Genomic DNA, 6984 nt, shown 5'->3' on the forward strand with positions numbered 1-6984 from the left:
CTAGATTAAAGGAAATAAGAAAGACATTAAGATCATATTAGATGGAGTGAAAAATGATATTATACTTATGCTAACAAAACATCAAACAACATTTGCTATGATGAATGTGTAATCACCTAAAAATGGTCATCTAGACTATTAGCCCCCTTCTCAACATTTTGGCTAATTTAATTTAATCATTTACCTAGACCAAATTGCTAATAATCAATTTATTTGATTATAACCTATAGTTTGACTATGCTATCCTAAGTTCATTATTTGATTAAAAGAACATGTCCCCTTTTAATTAAATAAAACACCCCATTCTTTTAACCCACTTAAAGTGCACACATAAAGTCCTTTTTCTATTTTTACAATTAAAAGAAAAGGCTTGTGAGACTTTTGTCTTATGTGACAAGTTAACTTATATTCTACTGGTTGACTTGTGTGTGCACATGGATCACTCCTCTTTTCGAATTCCACTGTTGATCATCCATCATCTTCATCTTGATCTCTACTGTCCGTACGACTTTAAAAGGGAGAGAGCTTTCCCCCTCAAAGGATCCATCCTCATTTTTGAATATTGTTATGCTGCAGGTTTTCTAACAGGTTTCTTTGGAGCTTTGTGGAGAACTTCTCATTTTCTTGTCTCATTCTTTCATCCACTTCATATTAGTCTTAAGATCATATTGCATGTTAGTGTAGTTTCTTTGCTAATAGTTAGATCACATAGCTTAATAGTTGGATTTGTAACATTCCCATCTCATTTTAGCATAGCTTGCATTGTGCATCTCATCCTAATATAGTTTCATTTTTGCATTGCATGATCCAAGAGTTCTTTGACACTAGCACTCTTGCTCTTGTCTAAAGAATCTCCCATTTGTGGTTTACTAGCAAGGGTTGCGTTTCTAAGGCTCAGCCGAGAGCTCTTATATGCTCATTTGTATGCCTCTTGCACTCCATGACTAGGGAGCTCTAAGTCGGCATTCGAATTTTCCAATCTATGGAGAACCTCAGATAGAATGGTTTAGAGAAGTGCACCTTTTCTAGTGTATAGAATGCACTACTAAATGCATATGAGGTTAACAATGCAACTAGACTTCTCGCACTAAAAAGGCAACTAAATCACATACAAATAAAGAAGAGAGAATCAATGAATTCTTATTTCCTAAGGGTTGCCAACCTAAGGGATGAACTTGCAAGTATATGAACCATCATTAGTGACATGAGACTAACATTGATGGCTATAGATGGATTACCAGATTCATGGAAAACTTTCGCACAAGGAGTCAATGCCAAAGATAAACTTCCTGACTTCAATAGACTTAAGGGGGATTGTCTTCGGGAAGAATCCAGAAAACTAAAGAAAGGAGCGAAATTGAAAACAGAAGATGAAGAACTTCATGTTCTTAATACAAACTCCTATAAAGGCAAGAAGAAACATTTCAAAAAGAAAAAGGGTAATCAAAAGAATGACAAATCTAAGAAAGATCTATCCAAAATAAATTGCTTTAGATGTGAAAAGTTTGGACACTACAAATCTAATTGCCTTGAGAATTATAAACAACAATATATTGTTTTCCTAGTAGCTCATGTGGTCCCATAATGTAACTTGTGGACAAGTCTTCGTATCCTTTCCAAGGAAGTCTTAGGTCATACCTGCCGAACTTGATGACTAAACCAAACGACCATCCCATTTTGACGATCCCGTTTCGAAATGCTTCCCCTCTCTTCAGTCTTCTCCTGTAATCACCCAAGCAAAACATTCTCGCCAAAACATTAATTCAAAAATATATTGATCGTTAATTCAACTCAAACAATTGCTAATCATCTAATAATAGTTATAGGTTATTGGTTATTTCATCAATGTCTATAATAACTAACTCATTTCACATGATCATGAAAAGAAATAATTCATTAACAATTGGTACAACGTATATAGATAACTCGTTTCACATGATCAAGAAGAGAAATAATCTATTAATAGTTGATACAACATTTGTAAATAACTAATTCATTTCACATGATGAGGAAAGAAATAATTCATTAAACCAACAGTTATGATCAAATTAAAAATTAGGGCAAAATTTGGGATGTAACATACAATTGAACAAAGAGAGTTCATCAGTGCTATATTGGGTTGTATTGAAGTCCACCATTCATGCATGTGGACACTTATGGCATGGATATTCAGAGATATTACCCTCTTTACAAGGACCAAACAAAGGCATCCATTTTTAAAAATACACACATACATACATACATATATATATACATACATATACACACACACATATATAGATATAATATCGTGGGCGGCTAAGAGTATCGGTATAAGACAATTTGAGGTAGCTTGTGACATACAATTGCATGGATCCAACATTTTTTAGTTTCATTATCCACGATATCTTTGAATGTTGAATGGAAAATAATTTGATTATTTGTGGGCCCGATAGTATTCTAGTGTTTTGTGCAATATTGGCTTAAGAAATATTTCCACTAAGATTGTCACTAATATAAGTTGTGTACTATCTATGGAGTTTTCAATGTTGGAGGGCTTCAAATATTGGTTGCAACTTATTCTTTGGTATGGCTAGCTTGGCAGTAAAATTAATATCACTGAAATGTACCTGGACTGGACTAACCTTGTTGCAGATTATCAAGTTTGTGCTGAAAATTTACAATCAATGAATGATCTTTGTAGGGGCATTTATTATAATAGAGTTATTGTTCATTGGAGAAGTAATGTTTTATGTTCATAATCCAAGCAAACATTAAACATCTTGAGATAAGTATCATATTTCTAATATGGCAAATCTCTCATTTATTTTTCTATATGTACTATATATGAGTAATTTGCGTTGATCTTCTCCGAGAATGTTATTACAGTAAGAGGGAGATTGAGATTAAGAGGGAGCCTGACATTTCATTAGAGGCAACCTTGAAAGAGGGAGTAGACAAAGGCTGTGATTTAGTCAACCTTTAATGATCTCGATCTTATTGATGCAGAGGGAGTAAACAATGTTGAGATGATTCTCTAGTGATCAATAAATTGTAGCAGTCAAGAGAACTGTGATTCATGAACACACCTTATGACTATGTGATTTTAATGGGCCTACCCTCTCTGTACATCATGAGGAAGTGAAGACTTCCAAATGATGTCACTTGTATTTGCAAAAGAATTGTAAGGTGATGATCTTACAATAACGTGTATTATGAGATCATACATTTTTGAGTAATTGGTGAATATCATGTATTTGGGGAGGCCAATACTCATGATATCGGCTGTGATATCAAACCTTATTTGATTATTTGGTGAATATCATGTGTTGATATTTTGGAAGACCAATACTCTTGATATCAAATGTGATATCAAAATGATGGATATCTTCTGATAAAAGATATCCTTAATCTTGCTAACTTATATTACTTTGAGGGAATACGTGTGTTTATCCTCCCTAGCTAAGAGGGAGTGTTGATGTTTTGTAGCTAACTATAAGAGATTAATAATGATAATGAACAGAATTGTCCCATTAAGGGACATATCTATTCTCCCACTCTTTTATAAATATAAGAGGTTGTTATAAGAGGTTGCTGCATTTGGAAAACGCATACCACATATGGCAGTGCTTAGTATATTTGCAGCATCCTAATAAAAACAACAGAGACCTTAAATGGATTAGACTTGTATACATACACAAATAAGAGAGAATTTTTTTACAAATAAACATACTTTAACAATCTATCTCAAAACTACAACCCATATGAAACAAGAGAAGGCCATTACAAAACACTTTGTAATGATTAGAATGCTATCACAAATTTATTCAAGTCTTCTCCCTTTATTATTTTCACCATCTTCTTGATCATTGATTTCCTCCACATGGACTGAAGTTGTTTGATGACCATGCTTTTCCTTGCACCTTCACAAGTAGTTTTAGGAAAATTGTGTTGGGGGTAAATTAGGTCTTGTAAACTTATAAAAAATAAAAATAGAAATAAAATTGAAAATAAAGAAAAGTCACTTTAATTTTTTTAAAAATAAATTAAAGTGAACCTCAATTATGTTTCATTTATGGTTTACCTTCAATAGTTCCAATTTTGAGAATGATTTGAATGTCTTGCAACATGGTAATTGGTGATGATTGTTTGGTTTTCATTGACCTTGACATATGCTTCTTTGTACCAATAAATTTGTCAACTATCTTTTGTAGCACAACATATACAAAAGACGTGTGAATAATGTGCCTTAACCAAAAAATAGTCACCATATGATAAGTAGGAGATATTTTCCACAACAAGTCAAGTTGTGATATTGCTATCATGATTTAATTGTTTAGTTTTTGAGTCAAACTCATTGACCCATGTTTCATGAGTAGCGATTCATACGAATCCATCTCTCATGAAGCAGAGTGGGTTTAACCATGGAGGAAACTCCGTAGTTAAGCGAGCTCAAGCTAGAGTAGTACTAGGATGGGTGACCTCCCGAGAAGTCCCAGTGCTTCACCTCTGTGAGCATCACCTAGATCTAATGAGTGCTAAGTGTTCCATTTATTCTCATGAGAGATGGATTTGTGTGAATCACTACTCATGAAACATGGGTCAATGAGTTTGACTCAAAAACTACACAGTTAAATCTTGATAGCAATATCACAAGTCACCATATGCCGTTTTACATTTGTTCATTTTGACTTAGACAATGATATTGGTCCTCACTTTTTCAATGGCCAATACGAACATGTTTTCAATAAACTATGCATTCTTTATTGATTACAATCCATGTTTTAAAAACATTTCCCCTTCAATACGATTAGGAGACGCCACAATCACATTGATCAAGGGCTAATTTTCAACATCCTTCCATCGATCAGAACTGATGAAAACATTATCTTGACTCACAGATCCTTAATGAGCCTTGATGAATCTTTAATAAGTTTCACCTTTTTTGTCAATATGGTGTTGTGCACCTTCTGATAACTCAAACCTTCATATGTTTTTGAATCTTTATTTTTCTCACCATTTCTTGCCAATATTTTGAGTAAACAACATCAAGATCCAAACTATTTTCTTAATTGCATTTTCCAATGCATTGATTGACAATATCTTGAGATTTGTTTTGAAATGCCTTTTCTAATGGTCCCTTTGTTTTCCTTTGTGAATTGGGCTCTTCTGGATTTGTGGCAAAAAATGGGTGGCCTTTGACCTCAACTTTAAGAAGAGATGGGAAAGGATGAGCCCTTGTTTGTTGAGATTCTTTCCTTGCCAAGGCATGACTTGTTCTCCAACAATTGCTCATTTTTATTTCTCTTGCTTTCTTATATATTCCATTGCTTTAGATTTGGCATGGTTGTACTTTTCTTGGTTTAAATGTTGGCATTGATGTACTCTTCTTTCTTGGGAAAGCTTTGATGACTTTTTCTGCAACAAATCGGCTTTAACCTAGTTGCATGAGCAGGTCCATGTATAATCTTTTACCTTTTATGACTAACTCATTTTATGAATGTGGAAATATTATTTTTTTGCAACTACCATGTCCTACCAAGAAACCTAAATACATTTAATATGAGCATTAACCAAAAAGAAAGTTGGCCCATCAACTTCAAAGTTTATTTTTACTAGAGTAACGAGACCTACCGCGAATCGGGCGAGTTGTCTGAGTCGGCAAGTTGAGTTACGTCGGTCAAGTAAAAAATGACCCGTGACCCTGACTTGGCGGGTCATCTGGGTTGACTCGTCTGACTTGGCTGACTCGGCCAACTCATCTGACTCATTTGATTTTTAATTTTTGTTTTCAAAATTTTCTTAATATATCTAAAATTTACCTTTGTACTTATTTAATCGATGTATGTTATGTATGTGATCAAATTACCTTCTATTTCATGATGTAATTGTGTCTTTAAGCTTTATTCAATAATGGGTGCATGGAATTTCTTTAAATCCTAAAAATATCTAAATTTCAAGGGTTTTGTCACTGCCAAGTCATAGGCGAGTTTGAGTCGGGTCACGAGTCAAGTTACCCTTGCCGAGTCCGGAACGGGTCCGAGTCTCGTTACTTTGATTTTTACATAAGAAGCATGGGTTGGAGTCTCCATCCAAGAAAATACTTTCACGTTACGTCATTAAAAAATGTTACGAGTCCCTCAACCTGAATTGTATTGGCCCAAGATAATACAAGTTCTGGAACATGAACTTGTTTGGGTCCTTTCCTTTTCATAGAAACTCTCCAATCTTGGTGGGCATTGCCTTCCACATCAAATGACCTGTTGCAATAAGCCAGTGGACCCTTTGATAAAAGCTATTGATATGAAGATAATCTTGTACAGTTCGTCCTTCCCCCTGGTTTATATAGATAAGGATAACTCTTCAAATTTTGTCTCGTAGAGGATTATAGTGCATAATCACCCATTGCAATAATAGATCTCATTGTTTCCCAAGGGCCAAATGTATACCCAAGAAGTACACACCGAAGTTGGCAGGCTCTAGAATAAAATTGGAGTAAATTTTTACTATAGTAGTGAAATAGATGGTGTTTATTCTATTCCTTTCATTAGGGTTTGTCCTAGATCAGCTCTAAGCATGATGATCACAGCAATTGATCAAGAACTAAGCCACATTTTCTTTTCTAGCTTAATGATCATAAAGATTGAAATTATGTCAGCACCATCCTCACTTATTGTCTCCAAAAGTTCAACCATTAACTATTCTTCTTGAAGCTCAACAATTGTTTTAATGTGGTGAACATTTTCAATTTATTATTTTATTATATCTATGCACATTATTTTTGACATGTAATAAGTAAATTATTTTTGTGATTTATTTTTACAAATATTACATTGTTTTATATTTTCTTGATTTTTTTTCATTTAATCTTGGAACAATTGAAGTCCATTGAGCTTTTGCCACATTATTTCAGTGACATTTAAATGGATTCTACTTAGGCCTCAATTTTTGTTCTGATATATTTCAAAATTTTAAAAATGGCCTTTTTTCTTGCATACAACTGCA

Source organism: Cupressus sempervirens, chromosome 5 (genome assembly GCF_028749045.1).
Source record: "Cupressus sempervirens isolate cs-2001-9-10 chromosome 5, ASM2874904v1, whole genome shotgun sequence".
NCBI classification, from domain to species: domain Eukaryota; kingdom Viridiplantae; phylum Streptophyta; class Pinopsida; order Cupressales; family Cupressaceae; genus Cupressus; species Cupressus sempervirens.